Here is an 8,994-nt window from a genome sequence, read left to right as displayed (position 1 = left end):
CGGCAGATATTCAAGAAATTTTTCTCTTGCAAAATCCTTTTGCTGGTAAGCAGATTCTGAGAATAAAATTCCAGCACTTTGGGTAGATTCCCTGCCATGGACCAGTATCAGATTATGAATATTGAGTCTTCAGGGAGGGGACTACCCATGGGTTGTGCATCGTTGGCCAACTCCTGTGATACGCATGTAGCAATACAAGGTAACATTTTCTAATGTTTGTATTGTCTGGAAACTTTAACAAAAAACAAATTTAGAAGTCAGTTTGAATAATGAATTCAAAAAGCAGTGCTATGTTGCTAGATTTCAAGATGAAATGGCAACAAAGAATGCAAAAATGCCTACTCTGCAATTTTTTTCAAATCTTTTGAGAAAACATCATTGTACACCATTGCATGGTCAGCAACACAAATCTTCATACAAAATCTTCATGCTATCTAAAAGCAAATTGTAAAGGAATTTCTTACATCTCTAATGCTGGAAATAGCAATACCTCTCTCTTAATCAGCCCTCCGTATATGTTTTGGGGCTGATAATTTTCATGAAGTGGTACAAAGTGCATAAGATCGAAGGGAATGGTATATTTATCAACGATGTATCTCATTAAATAAGACGGGGACACTATTATTTTTTCTTCCCATTTTTTGTCCAACAGCATATGCAAGATAAAGAAATTACAATGTTTTTACATACCAATCGTCTCAGAAAGAGCCAGGGCATATTAAAGAGTCGCCATTGGGGGCGCTCTTCATCTTCGCACTTTCCGATGGCTTTGTGATGGACGCCTTCTACTAGGGTGGCCAAAGTTAAGCTAAAATGTTGCGACATTATACGCAACTCACGCACACTGAAAGTGAAATTTGATTTTCGTGAAATTTTAAACGCCATTTTTCTGAAAATAAGTAGCTCAGTTAGTGAAAAAATGGATATTTTCAATTAAAATCGATGTATGAGGCAGGTTTCATTAAAAAACTGACGAAAAAACGATAGAAAAATAGTGTTTTTCCTCTCCAAAAATGCCACTTTGTACTGACCGGCCACAGCGCTCGAGCGGTCGCCGCTCAAGGCACGCACTTCTGAATCCAGTCAATACCTATTTCGCAACGGAACTGCTTTCGGGCCCTGTGCAGGCTGTCATAGAACTGTGAAACTTGGCCAGGAAGTGGCAGACCATCCATTTACATGTAGTGGTGAGTTTTTGTTATATTAATGGGAATTTTAGCCAGCAAACAAGAGGTAAAGTGAGTACGGTAAATTCGGTGTAGATTTTTCCCATTTAGATACATATTTTTGCCATAAAACTTGTAGCATGCTCTTTTTAAACATCATTCCAACATTTCTGTGAAATATGACGAAAATCTGTCCACGAGCACAAGTACGAATCATAAAAACAAAATCGTGTTCATTCATAGACCTCAGTACAGTGTGACTCAAGATGGCGGCGGAAGGCAGTCACACTGACACACCATTGACAGCCTGCCTGAGGCTGAAGTTAGGGACAGCTATTTCTTACAATTTCATGGCTGAAAATGAACTGCATTAAAAGACAATTGGCAGTTTAAATTGATTTGTTAGAATTGAGTGTTATTAAATAACATTGTGACAAAATTTCATTGTATTGTGAGCTCTAGTTTTTAAGTTATGTGAATTCAAAATTCATAAAAACATAAAAATCCATCCATTTTTCGATGGTACGGTGCCGCCGCAATTTTGACTAAGTCAGACAACATATTTTCAATTTTCAGCACTCACAGTTTCAAAATCCAAGACTGTGCATCAGTCAAATCTTGATTTTTCCGTAATATTGGGTAAATCTGTGCACAAGACACATAGTTTAATGATTCCATGTGAAGTAAATAAAAAATTATGGGTTGCCAAACTTGAAGGAATCGGCATTCATTGAAATAATTTTAAAATTTGCCGAAAATTGTCCGCGAAAAAATGGCATTTTTATTGCTTTAAAAATTCATAACTTTTGATTGGATACAGCTATTTGCATAATTTTTTTTTATTTTTCTTCTTTTACCCCATTCTTGCTAAAAATCCATTTAAACTGTGTGTATAAACAAGAGAAAAAAATGGCTTGGCCACCCTACTTATACTGGAAATATCAGCTGATCGGTCTTGTATCATTATTGATACCCTTCTCCAAAGTAAATGCCTTAAATATTTGCCCATATTTGTTAAGGTAGCCTAATCAGAATTGCTTTAAAAGTCAGGGCCTATGAAAACCGATGCGTTGCCCAATTTTTTTTGAGCAAAAAAAAATAAATCTGACCTGTAGAACCGTGCAGCAGGGACTGCTTACATCGATTGCATGCACAGGTAAACATCATTTCATAATATCCTGATGTACCGGTCCTTGAACCTCCAGTCGTGTCTCTAATGGAAAATAAATTATGAGAGAGCCACTACATAAATGCCTCTCTGAATTTTTATGTCATTTACACGAACAAAAATGAGGGAAATGCCCAAAAAAACTGAGATTTGCAGATGAAGCAACTCCACCGGTATGATACTCTTGAGTTCGTAGGATGTACCACAGTCCCTGCAGCCACAGACTGCATGCATATAGCACTGAACCCTTTGGTCTTTTTATGTATCTATGTGTCTCTTTGAAGGCATGTGAAAATCGAGGAGTTGCTTTTCTTGAGATTGACAGTTTTATTATCTATGCCCAGAATCCAGCGGGCTTCCAAATGCCGTTTGCATGTTGGCTTATTTCTGTTACTTGCCCGTGTCAGGACACTCGAAAAGTACAATCATGTCATGTATGTGTCTGGCGCCCTCTGGTGACCTTTCTTTCGCTAGTGAGCCCGCTCAGGTGCTCGAGAATTTACTGTCTCTATCACATTCAGTTCCGATCCTTATCGATGTTTATAGGCCCTTTTCATTGGAGTTGCTGTTATAGTATTTTTCCCAAGAAAATGTCAGGAACATGTCGCCATCTTTATTATGTGGAGTTTGTATGGATATCGGCTGTCGTCAGTACACCTACAGCAATGTAAGCTTATACGTCGGCAAGTTGCCACTACGATCTGTTCGTTGTCGCAGTTTGATCGTATTACCTTTGTAAGAATACTCTTGACATTGGATATATCGGAATATCGTTTCGTAAAGAGAGCCATACGTTCTGAAATGCTCAAAAAAGTTTTTAGTCACTTTAACGCATGAATGAGTTGCTGTAGTATGCGTCTCTAAAGTGAAAGACTTTAACCTTTGCTCAAACTTCCCTTATTAATAAAACTTTCAAACATACTCCTTAAAGAATGAAAATGAGAGGCCACAGCGCAAAGTTTGGCACTAGAGAAACAAATTACCTGACATTTGCCGATATTTGAATTTCAAAATGGCCGCCATTCCTGAACGATAAAATTTTACGGGAACAGATTGGGAATTTAGCTATAAAAGCTTTCCGCTTCGGGATGTGTATATTCCGTGTTTTGCTGAAAGAGAGACGTCAACAATTTGGACCTAGAATTTTTATGTAGCCGTCTGAGCTAATACCCACGGAACTGCAATAACCCATTGGTTATCACGGCACACTTTGAGTGTGTGTGTGGAGGGATGTGTGGGTGTAGTGTGTTGAGGGGGTCTTCAAGCGGGAATAATGGATTGTGCGATAAAAAAGGTGATTAAATGTCTTGAAAGAATGTCTTGAACTATTCCCTCCAGTACTACTAAATTTTCCACATGATAACATCGCACCAGCGGAGTACGAGCTGCCCTATATCTTCCTAATAGTTGAAGTTGGTTAGAAATTCTGCTTAAGGTAGAACGCGCCTCGGAGACACAAATTTGGACTTTCAAACTTTTACCATTCTTGTCAGATATTCCACTTGTTGGGTTCATTTTAAAGATATTGGTGGAAGAAAACTTTTCACCGGCTTTTTTTTTAGAAATTCGAAAATTTTATTTTCTCCATAGAGTTAACACAGGGATGGCGGCCATTTTGAATTTTAAATATCGGTAAATCTTGAGTTATTTATTTCCCTCGTACCAAAATTTGCACGGTGACCCCCGATTTTTATTCTTGATTTTGAAATAGAATGGTTGAAAGTTACTCAATGAAAGTTTGAACAAAAGTTTGTCTTTCACTTTCGAGGCGCGAACTATCTTAAACTGAAAATTCATCATTCTTTTTAAATATATGAAAAGACAAAAGAAAAAGAATAAAAATAGAGACTGTACGCTAAAAGAAATACCCATATTAATCATATATTCCAAACCGGATCCAGGAAACGCCGAGGGCGATGTAGGTGTATTTATGGCAGAATTGTATTGTGTTAAAATCAAACCGTGTCACATATTTTCAATAGTTTTCGCCTCTGCTGAATCACGGTCTAGACCATACGAAAGAAATTATCAACGATCCAAATCGGAAAGAATGGATACTGAGACATCGTGAAAACGTTAGCGCATCCGCCCACTGTTTGTCTGCATGTGTAGATTTGAGATATTGCGGTGGGCCTTTCATTGCAGAGTTCTAAATATTGAGAATTTGGAACCATTCCAAACACAGGCAACCTATAGCTGACATAAAGTCACTGAAAATAAACTTTGTACACCATTTTCATCTCTGGCCTAATTTGGTGTGCTTTGTCTTCTGTGTCCCCTGTTTCCTGATGGGCAGAGGTCATATGTACCTACTTCATTGCTTTAGAAGACAGTTTTTAACTCAAACTGCTCAGAGTAAACAGAATCGAACCAAGTTTTAAAGATGTCGATTTCGTCCCTCTGATCAAAAGATTAACCTTTCGTAGTACGTTTCTGTCCACAGTAATAAATAATAAGGGATAAATAAATCAATAACTAAATAAGTACATTTACAAAGGACGTATGACAATATAATACATATTCTAAGTAAACAGTTAATGACGTAATTCCCTGTACGTAGTTCCTGATATTTTACAGTAGTACATCATCATTTCCATGAATGTAGCGGAAAAAATAATTGAGAAAATCAATCGGTCATTGGTATCACTAACTTCTCACAGTTAGTCCACTCAAAGACTGTCGATTGCATGTGTGAGGAGATATAGGTGCATTCCAGACATTCCTTTGCGTATTCCCGAACCCTACCCCCTCCTTTTCGGAGAAATAGAAAGTGGCGACAATGAACGCGACATCGCCACTTTCCGCTAATTAAAGGCCGGTGCCTGAGGGCGCATTCAACTTGACACTGTCCGGTTAATCTCCAGTACTATACCCGACAAAAGACGATAGGATCGTTCTGTGATCGTGGATGAGATTACCCGCACTACAATGACGTCACTGGGTAATTTACATCGTAACATGCACCTGACATGAACCCATTTGAGCATTTTCGTTCTTTCAGGCAAGCAGTCGATCCAGTGCGGTGGATAGACTTGGTATCAATTTTCATGGACCCTTAGTTTCTATGGTCTCTGATAACATACATGTTACTTTTGTCACTGCATTGTTCATGGTATAAAAAATGTCAAAACTGTCGTTTATTGATTGTGTACGATATACAGCATCAAAAAATATGGCATAATGTGCCACAGAAAAGATATTTGAAAGTCTGTCAGTCTATCCGTCTGTCGTTGTCAGTACAATCTCTCTCTCTCTCTCTCTCTCTCTCTCTCTCTCTCTCTCTCTCTCTCTCTCTCTCTCTCTCTCTCTCTCTCTCTCTCTCTCTGTGAATATTAACAAAACGCGTCGATGCAGGGACATTAAATCTAGCAACTCGTGGACGTGTTCCCGTGCAGTTTCTTTTCCCGGCGGCCAGTATTTTCTTTATCAGTTGGTCGGGAATATTAGCCTTTTGCTCAGGGGACACAATGTGAAAAAGCCCAACAGCTGCATGGGAGGGAGGACTCTATCGTGGGGTTTGGAGAAGATTGAGCAAAATCATACAACGGCAACGGGATTGTAGTATTGCCGTTTGTGGTGAATATATGGCGGAGCATAGATAAAGGGAAAGGACAAGCGGTGACTGAGTCTTCCCCCTGGTGAGAGGGGAGCACTATTGGATGGAAGGTGGTTGGGTTTTTTTTTCAAATCTTAGCAAATTTGCAGTTGCAAACAGCTTTCGGTTTCCCTATAAAAGCTTCATTTTGTTCAAAATATCTTGGTTGGTAAACCTTTGTAAAAAAGAGTTTCCATTACGTCTTAAAACCAGCCTGCTGCACTGCAGATGCTCCGAGTCCTGTAGGTGTTAATGACAATCGATAAGACATGTCTGCCATACTCACAGCAGCTCAACACCATACTGAATTATTCTTCCAAATCCCGGTCATTACCCTCTTTCTCGATTTCAAAGTTAATTTCACGTGGTATAGGACGAAGTGACCACCTATCCAGCGCGATATCCACAAAACTTCTTTTAAAAGATCGAATGATGCAGAAACGAGTTCAATAATTGGAATTGATAGAACATCGATCCGAGATCAGAAATAATGACACATTAAACGTTTTGGACAAGTAATTGGCTTAACATTTTATTTGCCTTTTTTAATAGTTACTTTCATTGATTTAACCAGCAAGGTATCCACCATGGTGGCCTGGTTTATAATTGATGCGGACAATGTCCCCTGTGACGTATTTCGGAATGTTTCAAGTCGATGACAGACCCTCGAAGGAGTATACTTTTGCATACAATACGGTGGAATGTAATGACCTGCATTAAACCTTTGACACAATGCCGCCCTCATCGAACTTCCAATAACGTCGGGCCATTTGAACATCAATGCTTTCGAGTTAATGAAGGGGATGGGTGTGAAGAAGCGAAGTGGCGTATACCTTGGGAATTTCCCAGCTAATTGTCAGTACTTACCACTTTACCAATTCCCCGCTGGATCTCCTGTCTTCCCAGAAAGGAGGGTATGACGTAACCCAGACATCTCAAAGAAAAGAATAATTAGTCTTTTGTCTTTTGAGTGTAGAGGAAGCCATTGTTTCTAGTTTTCTGTTATTATTGTGGGCGGCGTACGCCGAGGGTTTCCTTTTTTTCGTGCAAGCTAGTGCATGACAGAGAAGGTATTTGTAACTAAAACAAAAATAACTCTTGGATGTAATCCAAAACAAAACAAACTCAATTTGAGTCGTACCTTCGTAAGTTGCCTCGGAGGTCAATTTGTTTATTCTCCAGCGCTTCTTAAACCTTGTGACGTCAATTTTCTTTGTAAATAGAAAATTGTGAAATGTTATTTTAATCTTTGCATCGAATAGCCTTTTAGACTTCCTCACCATTCGGGAAAAATAAGGAGCCACACCGCCTTGGAAGTGAGGAGTGGAGAGATTTCGTGGTATAAAAAACCACGGCCCCTCCGCAAGAACGTGCTCTATCGTCCTTCAACGGCGTAAAATGACGTACTCATTGGCGCAGTCACAATAACGCGTACCTGTTCCTCTGCGCTTTAACGCAAACACTTATAGAGCAAGGCACTTCAATGGTCACATTGTTTTCTTAACGCGGAAGTGTGTTTTGTACGTGTCAACGAGCGTTCAGTTTTCACCTTCTTCCTAGAACATTACTCAAAAGTCCTCTTCTGACCAAACTCAAGGTTATACGTTCACCGCTAAATCTACAAATGACGCATTTTGGGGTGTTTGTGTTTTCGACTAGTTTGCTCTTCGTCCCTGGCCTTAAGAAACTTTTCTGTGAAGAAAGGATGCCAGCGCGGTCACTAATTTTCTCCAACGTACTTAACGGACTTTCTCAAAACCACTTTCACGGTCAAAGCGGGGTTACACGCGTTTAAGGAATACATCAGCGATAAACTATGATATTCAGACAGTACCTACGACGATGTCATTTGTCGTCAGTTTCGACTGTTGATGCAGCCTGTTTAAGTCGATATTGGATCTTTGAAAAGTTTATTGTATTGTTGATTTTTGTCTAAAGTTCACAAAGTACTAGTACCTCGCTTCTTCTGTGTATGTTCTAATTCACGAGCTTTCTTCGTTAGCAAAGCTGATCTGAAATGAACTCGAGAAAATATTCGCATGTAGGGTTAGTATAGAGGGCGCTTGTATCCGTAAATGACGACACCAATTTGATCATGTCCATGCCGGGGAAAAGAACAGACGGCGAAGACAGCTCACAGCTCTTACTTTCAACTTGAATCCTCCAAATACGGGTCAATAAAGGTTCTGATGTATGATTTGGAAGTACAAAACACCGATGTCCCTGAAACCTTCAGAATAAAACGTGTCACTACAGCCCTAACATGTACTGAGCAATACTGTTCGCGACAGAAGATGCTGTCTGTCAGTCCTGGACCAATTGAAGATTAAAGCGTGTCATGGCAGCTCCTTTACTCAGCTAGAACGAACTGAGCTATCTTTCTGACGTAGCAGTGCTAATCGTCACAGGCTAATACTGGTTGGAGGGTAACATGCTGTCTAGGCTGTTTCTGATAATGAACTGCCAAGGGTGAGAGAGATAAAGACAGACAGACAGACAGACAGACAGACAGAGACAGACAGACAGAGAGACAGAGACAGTGACAGACAGGGGGAACCATACAGACAGAAAAAAAACAGTGCATAAAGATAATCAGAAAAATCAGACGGGGACTTGTACCATGAGATAGAAGATCTCAGGAGGACTGGTAGGCCGATAAATTATATTTCGGAAGACGAGCGCATTTTTAAGCGATGCGGTTTTTCAGTGTGCAGGTACCATGATGAAGCGATGACGAGACTACCCAATAAGGTATATGTATAATTTCATGTGCAAAGTCTGTGGAAAATTCTATTTATTGTCTGTAAATATACCTTGAAATTGGCAATTTGCTTACATATAATGTTTTTCTGGTGTAAATTCTTAGCTATGGTGTATAAATTTTGTACGCTGCATGCAGACTTGAGTCCACATATAAAGTGGATGTCTTGGCTGTCCAATATATTAGTTTGCAGGTGTTCCCTTCCTGGATCATGCAAACATTTGAAGTTATGTGAAAAATCATTTACATGAACAATCTGTCAATAGCGTCTTGCGTCCCTATAAATACCACCAGCCTCGGATAC

This window comes from Ptychodera flava, chromosome 17, assembly GCF_041260155.1.
Source record: "Ptychodera flava strain L36383 chromosome 17, AS_Pfla_20210202, whole genome shotgun sequence".
In the NCBI taxonomy this organism is placed as follows: Eukaryota; Metazoa; Hemichordata; class Enteropneusta; family Ptychoderidae; genus Ptychodera; species Ptychodera flava.
The sequence above is the reverse complement of the archived record's forward strand: the minus strand, read 5'-3'. Positions refer to the sequence as shown.